This window comes from Rattus norvegicus, chromosome 4, assembly GCF_021556685.1.
Source record: "Rattus norvegicus strain SHRSP/BbbUtx chromosome 4, alternate assembly SHRSP_T2T, whole genome shotgun sequence".
NCBI classification, from domain to species: domain Eukaryota; kingdom Metazoa; phylum Chordata; class Mammalia; order Rodentia; family Muridae; genus Rattus; species Rattus norvegicus.
The window spans coordinates 125,453,051-125,464,767 of record NC_141537.1 but is presented as its reverse complement, the minus strand read 5'-3'; the positions used below and the strand labels follow the sequence as shown (position 1 = coordinate 125,464,767).

At 50.0% G+C, this 11,717-nt stretch overlaps 1 protein-coding gene across 13 annotated transcripts in view; it reads right to left on the bottom strand.

Annotated features, from left to right (window-relative positions):
* Slc6a6 (solute carrier family 6 member 6) overlaps nt 1-11,717 on the bottom strand; it is a 73,795-nt gene that overhangs the window by 47,789 nt on the left and 14,289 nt on the right. For 11 of the 13 annotated variants that reach the window (XR_015685339.1, XR_015685340.1, XM_087656314.1 and 8 more), the window contains 1 exon segment: nt 11,302-11,345. The exons of the other annotated variants lie outside the window; for them this stretch is intronic. The gene's annotated coding sequence lies outside the window, so the exon portion shown is untranslated. 13 annotated transcript variants of the gene reach the window in all.

The following is an 11,717-nucleotide window of genomic DNA, read 5'->3' as shown; positions in this document are numbered from 1 at the left end:
GCCTCTCACAGCCAGCACCATGCCACAGGGACACGTCCGGGATTTGTGGGAAAGGGGACTCAGTTTCCTACAGGGTGGAAACAGAATATTCCCAACCAAAGAAATACTTGCCATGGATACCAACAGTGAGGCAGACCTCAAAGGCCTCAGGCTCCACTGCTGAGGCCAGGCTGGAGCGAGGTTTGAACCAGCTGGCTGGGGAACCCCACAAGCTGAAGCTATAAAGCCTCACCGTTCCTCCCACACATGGGCACAACACATGGAGAGAGAGAGAGGGAGAGAGCGCTCACAATGCAAGAGAGAACTCACAAGGCAATCCCTAGAGAATGGGCCCTGTTTAGTAACACTGTTGGGATTAGGTGAGCTCCCAGAGGTTCTTCAGAGCCCCAGCTGACAAGATCATGACAAAAGTGACTGACATTCTCCCTAAACCTCTGGCGGCCAGGACCTCTGGCAGTGTCCAGTTGGACCGCTGGGCTCAAACATGGAATGTCACCCTAACACCCCACCTCTTCCACTGCCCCTCCCTGTCCCTTCCCTCAGTCATTTTCAATCCACTCAGGGGAGCTGGCCATTGTGGAGGGCTGAGAACGGTAGCGATCACTGCTTCTGACTCTTGTCTACCCAAGGACATTTGCTCCATGGCTATGTACACTGATGGCCCATGTCCATCTGGGACAGCCTTCACCAGCTGGTGCTATTTGGGGGACAGAATCCCTGCCTTCTAGCATCTCAGTTTTTTTTTTTTTGTTTTTTGTTTTTTGTTTTATTCCTGCTGTGAGGAGGACAGTAGCCCAGGGGGTTCAAATGCTAGGTACTTTGCCACTGTGATGCACCCCAGCCCGTTCCTAATGTTTTGCTATTAAAAATGTTTTCTCTTTTACATCATGGTAAAAATAACTTGCCATCTTTAAAAAAAAAAAAAAAAAAAAAAAAACTCCATGTGGCTGGAGAGATGACATGGTTTAGAGCACTGTCTGTTCCTGCAGAGGATTAGGTAGTTTTTGGTAGCTTCCAACCATCTGTAACTCCAGTTCCAGGGGATTAGTGCCCTCTTCTTGCCTCTGTGGGCACTGCATCCACGTGGCGCACATGTGTGTATATAAATATATATACATATATATGTATATATACTGTAAAAAAAAACTCCATAAGGGGCTTAGGGTGTGGTTCAATGCCAGAGCTTTGCCTAGTATGTGAATAGCCACTGGTTCTACACTGAGAGAGAGAGAGAGACTAAGACAGAAAGACACACAGAGAGAGAGAGACAAAAACAGAGACACAGAGAGAAACAGACAGGGAGAAAAAAAGAGTGGGGGAGGGAGAGGGAGTGGGAGACACAGAGAGAGAACAAGAGAAATATGATGTCTCTTAATAGAGCTAAAGCCAGAAAGGGAGACCTTCTCCCACTTCTAATCACCATGGAGGCCCTGGCAATTCACAGTGGGATATACTCCCAGGCACCCCAAATTATTTCTGGCTCTCCTCCATCCTCAATGCTACCTCCTCAGGGATGCCCTCCCTGCCCAGCCTACATCCATCTCCCATCAATGAGGCTCTGGTTCCCCAGCAGTAATCCTGTACCTTCTCCGGTAGCCTCAGATTGCTTTCTGTTCCAGGCAGAGGGGGAGGGGGGGACTGGGTCTGCCCCAGGTGCACTGAGAAAGACCTGGGTTTGCTGTAGTCATAGCAACCCTTTGTTCCTCTAATTCCAACTGTTTTCCTATGGTTGGAATAATAAGTGCAGCTGACATGTGGCCACACAGCTCTGGGTGCTTTATATAATTCCACCTAATAGCAGTTGTTTTTAATCAGGCTAAATATTTCCCTTCTTCCCTTAAATCCTTCTCCAGTGATTGCCGCCGCTCACTCATCTCCTAATTAGTCCAAAGGTAATGAGACGTCAGAGCATCTTAGCCTGCAGGAACAAAAGCACTCTGGAAATGTCATATGCACACCAAGAGACACCCACCTGCTCAGCCAATACATGCCAAGATGCCCGGCTCTAGGTGCCCAACCCTTACCAGTCAGTAAGATGAGAGCCACTGCCCTGCTCTGTAGATGCCCAACCAAGGCTCAAGAGGTTAAGCCGCCTGACCAAGGTTTACACAAGCAGGAAGAAGCACACTCTGCAGTCTTGGATCCTTAACTGCTGAGCTCAGGATTGTTTCCGGGTTACCGCCTTTAACGCCACAAAGTCCCAACCCCTTCAACTTGGCACAGGAGAGTACTGACAGTGGCAAAAGGTGGAGGGGCCACTTTGCAAAATAATGCCCCCCCTCCAAATTAAGAGCCCAGATCTCCAGAGCAAACCCAAACCATAATTGCCTTCACAGGCTGGATGCGGCCACGTGGTGTGGCGGCTATGTGGCAGATGGCAGTGACAGCAGCAATAGACATGCCACACAGGCCTTGCTAAGTGTTCTTCAGGTGAGCGTCAGGGATACCAGCTGTAATTGCTAAATGCCAATCCCTCCAGCTAAGAGAGAGGGCTTTTTTTTCAACCATTAAGTTCAACCAGGAGGCCAAAGTCCAGGGAATGGATACTCTCTGTGACTATCCTTGGTAGAGACAGCCAACTCCAGAGTCTGTCCCGGTGCAAGCCGTTTCCACGAGCTGACAGCCCTCCCCGCCCCCTGCCTGCCCCAGCAGCGCTCCGGCCCCTCACCTTTCCTGAGCTGTCACAGTCAAGGGCTCATCACTCAGACTCCAGTGTCCCACCCTCTGCAGCCCAAGTCTTAATCAGCTTAGCAATCGTGTATACAGCCTGGGCCACCCAAAAAAAGGTCTCCTTTTCCTCCGTGGGGCAAGGATACCTGTGATTCAGGCCACCGCTATAAATAGCCCCTAACTCCATCCTTTTTAATTGACTCATCTATTTATTTGGTCAAGGAGTTCCTTCTGACCTCCCCCACCCCCACCCGGTGGCCGAGTTCTACATTAATACTGGTGTCAGGTGACTGATGACTGGAAAGGAGGGTCCCTCCTCTGGCTTCTGCAGCCTTGTTCTCTGAAGGCCATAGTGGAAGACACTTCCTTTTGAGAGTCTGGTCCCTAAATCTACTGGCCTCCTCTGCTGCTTCACCTAGATTTTAATTGGAATTTAATGGGTCACTGCTGACCTCAGGACCCTGGCTTCTCCCAGAGGGCCTCAGTAGCACCATCTACTAGATGGACTGTCAAATTACACAAAGTAAGGCTGGAGGAAGGGCTGTGAGCACAGGATCAGATTTGCTCCAGGACACATAACACACCCTCTGCCCTGGAAGATCAACTTGAGCTTTTCAAACAAGCACTGACCCTGATCAGGCCCTTCTCACCTCCGCCAAGGGAAGAAACAAAGCCAGGCCTGGTGGTGTGTGCCTCGGGGATAACACAGATCTCCTGGTTCTCCATCACATGCAAAACAAGGAGCAGATTGGCTCTCTATGGCCAACCCCCAAGCCCTGTAGAGTGTCTCACTAGGTGAGACTTATCAGAACTGCATTTGTCTCAGGACCTCCAGCCACTGTGCTGGGGTGAGAGCCCAGCTGTGCCCTTTCCCTAACGGATGCCCATCGCCAAAACAGTTAGCTTATGGCTCCTTCTTGGAGCTACAGAATATGGCCACTGGTCCCCAGGGTCTGGTCCCCCTAAGTGGAGCAAGATCAACACCCAGACACAACAAGCAGCTCTGAGGTCAGCAGGTGAGTCTCTTCTTCACTCCCCTTCCCCGCCCCTGCTGAGAAGATAGGCCAGGCGAAGGCTTGGCTTCCTGAAAGCCGCTCACTACTTTCACTCTCGGCCACACCAAGCGTTTAGACACACGCTGCTTCCGCTATGGGTAATGCTCTTCCGGGCTTCTGCTCACCTGTTGCTTAAGACCTCTAGAAATAGTTTTGAGTGTCCAGAGCATCATATGGGGACGAGGGTCAGTGCTGGAGTGTTTGCCTGGGTGTGGCAAGCCCTGGTTTTCACTCCTAGCACATGCGCACAGGCACACATAACAAGATTGCTTCAGATTCCCATGGCCCTTGGAATCTCTAGGCTGAGGGGTCTGTCACTCACCTCTGAACCCCTGGGACACAAGGGGGACTGAAACACTGAGAAGATGACCACATTCTTTTCTTGACACAGTCTCAGGTAGCTGAGGCTGGCCTCAATTCCATTGTGAAGCTGAGGGGTAGCCACGAGCTCTGCACCTCCCAGGAGCTGGGAGTGCAAACAAACACACCCACAGCAGCAAAAGTCCACAGCTTTTGATGACTGACTTTCGATTCTCACTTTCCATATGCTTCAGAGAGTTTCCCCTAAACTTCCCCTGCCACCAAGTACTCTTGCCAGCCCTGGTCTTTCCCTGGGATAGCAAAGCTAGAAACAGATAAAAGGGCAAACTTTCTCAAAGACTCGAAAGGACAAAGGCAAAGGGAAGGTCAAGATCCTGCCCCAAGCAAAGCAAGTCAGGAGCTGAGGTGACATTTCTCCTTGACCATAGGACCCAGGCATCAGTCAGCCTGGAAAAGGCCACTCTCTAAGAGCTGGGTGTGGTGGCTCACACCTATAATTCCAGCAGTCAGGAAGATAAAACAGGAGGATTACTGTAAGTTCCTAAGCCAGCCAAAGCTACACAGTAGGACCCTGTTTCAAAAGCCAAAAACAAGGGCCACTCTGGTTCTGTCTCTTTTAGGATTATGGATGTCCCTGAATGTCTGGTTTATTACATTTGGCAACCCCACCCAACCCCAGGCAGTATTCTGTGACCATGATTAGACAGATGCATTAATAAGAGGCACATGTTTTTAAATCTACCAAATTTGGGGGCTGAATTAAGACCATTTGCCATTCTTGCAAAGGACTCACAGAGTGGCTTACAGAGTGATACATGTGAATTCTCACAGAGTCAGTGCCCTGTATTTTACCTGGCAACCCTATCCAGTGTCCCAAAGATCCTTGTGTTATCCACACCCCAGCACAAAACACAAAGCACAGTATAATATGAGAGTTTAAATACTCAGGCTGCCTGGTGTGAACAGTGTCACACTCTCCTTCCCCAGGTCCCTCCTCCTCTTCTTCCCACCCCCATGAAGCCTCTTTCCTACTGGCTAAGGAGACCTTTTGAAATCCTCTGGGCTTTCCCTTTTCAGGTGTCCATTACTAAGGGAACACCACACAAATGGCATGCATTCCACCTTCTGCTAGTCTGCTCCCCTAACAGACATTACTAATCGATTGTGGCATTCTTCCCAAAAGAAAAGAAGGCCCTGAATGATTAAGGGCCCCAGATAAAAATTTGTCTTAAAAAACAACAAGAACAAGAGTCCAGGGATGAAGGGCAGGAGTGCAGGTATGGTTGAGAGTGGAGGGATAACCCTGGAGGTGAAGACAGAGTCAGCCTGGGAAATGATGGACAGAAGAATGACAGCCAAAACAAGAGTGGTGTCCCACTAAGCTACCATGCTGGGGCTGAGCAGGGACCAGGACCTGGGCAGGAACAGTGTTTCCTTGTGCTCCACAGATCTCACAGGGCAAGTGGTTTACAGATAAGAGCATTTGGCACAAAGAGGGAGCAGCTCCTTGTACCAGCGCATCCAGCCACTAAGTGACGGTGAGGCTTCCTATCTGGTCATTGTCACCCCAAAAGCTTATCTGGAAACATATGATCCACCTCCTCTGTGTTCACTGGAAAAAGCCCAGAGAGGTAGAGCAGCTGCCTAAGGCCCCTCTGCAAGTTGGTGGGAAACTGGTAGATACCGTGGAGGATCTCCTGCACGGGAGTCTGAAGCCAGCTCCCTCTGCAGACCAGGCTGATAATAGGTGAACAAGTAGAAATACCTTTCAGAAACTTCTCAAGAGCAGAGAGCACCTCTGATCTCTGAGACTGGTTTTTTTCCTGAAGAGACCTTTTCCTTGACAGAATTCTCGTTTGACCTCTACTGGGACCAAGCACCAGGACAAAAAGCTTTACCTGGGACACTGTGATGAAGGCCCAAGCTTTTTGGCCACAAATATGGCCAGGATAGATGACCTGATGGCCCTGGCATTTGTGAGGAAAGCCATGTCCCAGCACGGAAAATAATAGTCAGAGACTGTCACTGCCTCAGTTTTCCCACCTGTGACATGGGTCAGTAAGAGCTATCTTAAGTGACTATGGGGGTGCCAAATGCAGAAAGCATTGTGAAAACTAGAGCTCTGCCTGTGTGTCCTGACCCCCCTAAAACAGCAGAGCCCCATCATACCAGCAGCAGGAAGGTGTAGCAATGACGGCTACTGTTTATTGAGCAATTACTATGTGCCTGTCACTGTACCAAAAGCTTTTTTTTTTCTTTCCTGACCCTCCCAGGAGGCTGCAATGCATGACTTCATGCCCATTTTGACAAAGTCCATACATGAGAGGAACGGATTCGGGGGTCACTAGAGGATAGAGTTTGTTTTTAACTTCCCAGGCTTCATGGGTTTTTGGTTTTGTTTTTCTGGGATTTTCTAGTCTTCTCCTAATGAGGAGGGCTGGGTAGGGGACAGGTCTAGGGTGGGATGTTTTAATTTGTTTTCTCTGAGGCCCCAAAGGCAAAAGTATCCCTAGATCAGGGCTGCCACTTCCTCCTAGTACCCCAAAGTTGTCACTGATGTCAGTAGGAGCATCAAAGAGTATGGTCTCTGGAGAACCAGAGATTTGACATTGGCAGTCTGCGCATCTTTAAAATGGGTAGCCCAGAATAGAAGTGCATCTAAGTAGCAGAATTTGAGGCAAGCATGCACCGTGGGGCCCATCCCCATGTGGGGAAGGGGAGGACTTGTACACTGCATCGAGTTGTAAGATATGACCTTGTGCAAGTATGGTCAGGGCATCAGACAGAAAAGTTCAGAGATGGCTCCTGAAGCCACCGTGTCTACAGTGGGGCTCAGGTGTGTCTCAGAGTGGAACACTGGCCTAGCCTGCTGACACCTCGAGTTCCATCCCCAGCACTCAGCCCCCTCCTGAGAGTGACGATCGATTACACATTATATATAGTTTATTGCAATAAAAAATAGAAACAGGGCATTGTTCACTGTAGAGTGTTTTATTGGCGAGCATAACTAAAAGCAACTTCTCATTTGGGGATTAAATAAATACTTTCCTCAAGAGCCCTGGAACTCTCTATGTAGCTCAGACTGGCTTCCAACTTTTAGCTATCCTCCTACCTCAGGCTCCAGAGTCTGGGATCACAGACATGTGCCACCGCTCCTAGCTCACTTTTGAGCGTTTGTTTGTTTGTTGTTGTTGTTTTTTTTTTTTTTTTTTTTTTTGGTTTAAACTCAAAGAAGACAGTTTTATTAGAGCTTAAAGAAAATTCCTAGGGCAGGCAAGCTATAAATGTGAGTGACTCACTGTTCCCAGGATGGGAATAGACTTGGGGCTTGGGGGTGGGGGATGGGGTGGGAGGTGAAGGCAGCCTGTTGGAGATAAGCTGGAATGGAAGACCAGCAGTGACAAGCAGGAACGTGGCAGGGAGGGAGGCTTCAGAGGAAGACTGAGGAAGCCCAAAAAGCACTAAGGGTCTAGCCAAGGAAAAAGGCAGGAAAATGGAAATATACCCTCCTGGGGCTTGACAGAAGTGTTTCCTGTATTCTTTTAAAATGTTTTTTCCAACCTCCACCTGTCTTTATTCAAGAGCAAAATGTTGGCCAGATACCTGTGGCCCCAGCTCCTCAGGAGGACAAGACAGAGAACAGCTAGAGCCTAGAGTGTGTGAGTTTCAGACCAGCCCAGACAACATAGCAGAATTTCAGATCTTTTATCTTTTGGTTTGGTTTGGTGTTGGTTTTGGTTTCTCTAGACAAGGTTTCTCTTTGTAGCTCTGATTGTTCTAGAACTCTGTAAACCAGGCTCTGTAAACCTCAAACTCAGAGATCTGCCTGCCTCTGCCTCTGCCTCTGCCTCTGCCTCTGCCTCTGCCTCTGCCTCTGCCTCTGCCTCTGCCTCTGCCTCTGCCTCTGCGCCTCTGCCTCTGCCTCTGCCTCTGCCTCTGCCTCTGCCTCTGCCTCTGCCTCTGCCTCTGCCTCTGCCTCTGCCTCTGCCTCTCTGCCTCTCTGCCTCTGCCTCTGCCTCTGCCTCTGCCTCTGCCTCTGCCTCTGCCTCTGCCTCTGCCTCTGCCTCTGCCTCTGCCTCTGCCTCTGCCTCTGCCTCTGCCTCTGCCTCTGCCTCTGCCAACATGGCCTGGCTTCAGATCTCATATCTTAAACAAAACAAAACAAAAGAAAACAAATCCAGGGTCTTACTCTGCAGTCCCAACTGGCTTTAAATTCCTAAGATAAATAAAGCTTGGGCTAGAGAGAGACCTTCATGCCTCAGCCTCCTGTGATAGGAAGACACACATGTTCCACCATGATCAACTTACGGACACATGTGTGAGTGCACACACCACTCCGTTACACTGCGGTCACTTCTGCGTGGTAGAAAAAAGGGTGACTTTTTCCCTTTTAGTATTTCTGTGTTGAAAACATGACTTTTATAGTCAGAGCAAACCTAAGTGGCATTTTCTCACTGCGGAGGTCTCCAGGAAGCAGGACATTGGCATTCACAGACAAGCAGGAGACATGCCCTGCTCACAGTCTCTTCCTTAGAGCAACTAGCACCCCAGAGGAAAGCACCCCAGAAATCAACACCCCAGAAAACAGCACCCCAGGAGGTAGACTTGCCTCTTCAATGGAGGGGATGCAGCTTCCCTCGAGACTCCTTTGGTGAATCTCTATTGGAGTGCTTGGCACTAACTTTGCTAGTCATTCTGAGCCCATAAAACGTCCGTCTCTGGGCTCACCAAGTGTCCATGTCACCTGTTCTGCCAACCCCCATCCTGCAGTGGACTGCAGCTCTCTTGGCTTGACATAACTACTCCATTAGAGAAGTGAGAGTCTGAGACTCAGAGGTGTAAATGACTCCCTTCAGGGTCACACATCTGGCACAGGTTGGGGGCTAAGAGCTTTGTTGTTTGTTTTGTAGAGAAGGCACTCCAGACATTGCAAAGGACCACTGAGCCACATCCTAGACCCCAGACTTGGAATGGACCTGGACCTGCCTTGACTCTCCATTCCTATGCTCTCCACTCTAAGGCCGAAAAGATAGATCTCGCTCTTCTCAAATGGAAACCCAAAGGCCAGAGGCCCCAGGTAATGTGTGGGGTGGGCCACACCCAAAACTCAGACTGTGTGTCATCCCTGTGGAATATGCTCCCTGCAAACCCACTGACCACCACGTGGAGAGGAGGCCACGAGCCTTTCCAGAAACAGCAAGCTATACAAGAGTGGTACAGGGCCGAAGTGCCCAGGTAGCCTGGTCTGCATCTCAGGTCAGCGCTGAGGAGGAATAGCATGGTCACCATCTATTCTCTGCCTATAAGGTTGCCAGGCCCCATGGGGCCAGCCACTTGCACAAGACTCTTTATCTAGAAACAGAACTAGAACTCACATTCCAGCCTCAGAGCAAGCAGTGGCCTCCCTGGCCTCCACTCTCCTTGGCTGCTCATTAACCAGCAGCAGGAAGACCTTGGAAAAGGGAAGTAGCTGGGGATGGAAGGGACTCCCCACCTACAGGGAGGGAGGGTGGTGCCACCAAGTGGGCACCAGAGTTGGGCAGGTGGGTTCATAGTTGTGAGAACTTGGGAGGTGCTCCTTTACCCCGGAGTCTCAGTCTCCCATTCTGAACAATGGAGCTATCAGTAGTTAGGAGACAACAGCACTCTAAGTCTGCACCCGAGTTGCTGAGGGGTGTGGCCGTGCCTGGCACTCAGTAAGCATTCCACCTGTTCATCTGCCATCTTTACAGAAAGAGCAAAAACTCCTACCTCCTGCAGCTCTTGAGGCTGTAACATGGCTCTGAGGTTGTAACAGCTAATGTGTTACCCTTTCAGGAAAGTCCAGTTCTCATGGGCAATAAGTGTCCCTGACACATGACCATTAGGGTGCAGACTCTGAACATAACCAAGCAGGTTATCTGCCTACTCAACGGCTGCTGACGGAGGTCTTCTGAGTCTCTGGGGATGGGCATATCTGACATCAGAGAACCTATGGTCTCCAGTTGGCTGCTGTTGATACAGGAGCACACTCGGCTAGAAACTGACCAAAAGTGCAATTGGGTCCGGCCACAACACCAGTTAAGGAGGGTCTCATGAGCTCCACAGATGACCCCAGATTGACCACGCCCCAGCCCTTCCTTGGAAGCTAAGAGAACAGCTTAGGATGGAGCTGATGCTGGAAAACTCCAACCCCAGAGCCATGGAAAAGAAAGGAAAAGAGAAAGGGGTGGGGGAGAAGATTAGATATTACAAAATCTCTAGAAAGGTGGAGTTCTCAAATCTGAGAGCAGGGTCCACAGGTGGGTCACAAGATCAACAAAGTGGCAGGACAGATGGCAGGGCAGGGACCTGAACCTGGAACCTTCTGAGAGTGCGTATGCACCCTCAGATGTCAAGATTAAAGGACTTTGAGTCCCAAGTTTAAAAATCAGCCAAATCAGCCTGAAAACAAATCCTTCTTGCAGGCTCTATTAGGATTCTGAACTAGAAGAAGGGGGGAAACATTAAAGAGAAGAGACAGCAAGGTGCAGTACCAAGACAACCAGCCAATTAGATACAAGAACTATGTCAATGTTAAATGTCCCCAGCTGATAATCGGGCTGTGGTTACATAAGACAGTGGCCTTGCTCTTAGGAAATACTAAGACTAGGGGAAGGGGCACCCCACTTGTGCCTTACTCCCCAGTGATTCAGCAAAAATACTATTTATGTGGTTCTTCACAGCAGTGGACAGGGATGAGACATCCTGGCCAGCATCAACCTGGGGACCATCAGCATGAAGGGCATCAGAAACTCACTGAGATTCGCTCACAACTTTGCTGAACATTTCCAGTTCTGTTCAAATAGAACCTTGAGTGAAGCTGGAGCTAGAGCTCATGGTAGAACTCAGAATTCACACCAATCCACTCCCAGCAGTGTACACACACACACACACACACACACACACACACACACACACACACACGGAAGAGACTGAAGAGGCTTGAGATCAAAAGCTGGAACATTCTGTCTTTGGAGCCAGGGACCCCTTGAAGGTGGGTCTCAGTATCACCTCATCCAAGCTCCCACCCCTCCACCCCACCCACACATGACATCTACCTCAGCCACTCCTTGCCACAGAATGTGTACAGGCAGACCAAGTGACCCTCCACCTGAGGTGCCAAGAACAAGGTGCTGGGGCCATCTCAGGGACCTCAGGGACTCCTCCCCCGTGGGATCCTGCTGTGGGTGTGGTGGTGAGCCCAAGCCTATAGGGAAGCTGAAAAAGTACTTACGCTTGAGAGGCTCCTCTGAAGAGGCTGTGGCACTGGCTCTGCACCTGTTACAAACAGGAAGCAAAGAGGTGTGGTCAGGGCCTGCATGTACAGGGTGACCAGGTCTGACTATGGGTGACTCTCAACACACCTGCTAGAGAGGGGCCTCCTTGAGCCTGTGGGACCTGGACCAGGGATGAGGAATGCTGAATCTCAAGCATACACACACACACACACATGCACACATAGACCTGCGCTCTCACACATGTGCTAATACAGACCCATGTGGTCAGCCAGGCAAAGATACTCTCTCTCTCTCTCTCTCTCTCTCTCTCTCTCTCTCTCTCTCTCTCTCTCTCTCTCTCCCCTTCCCTCCCCTCCTGCATTCCTCTAACTCACTCTGCATCCTTTCTCAGATTTCTTTGCTCTTGAACCCA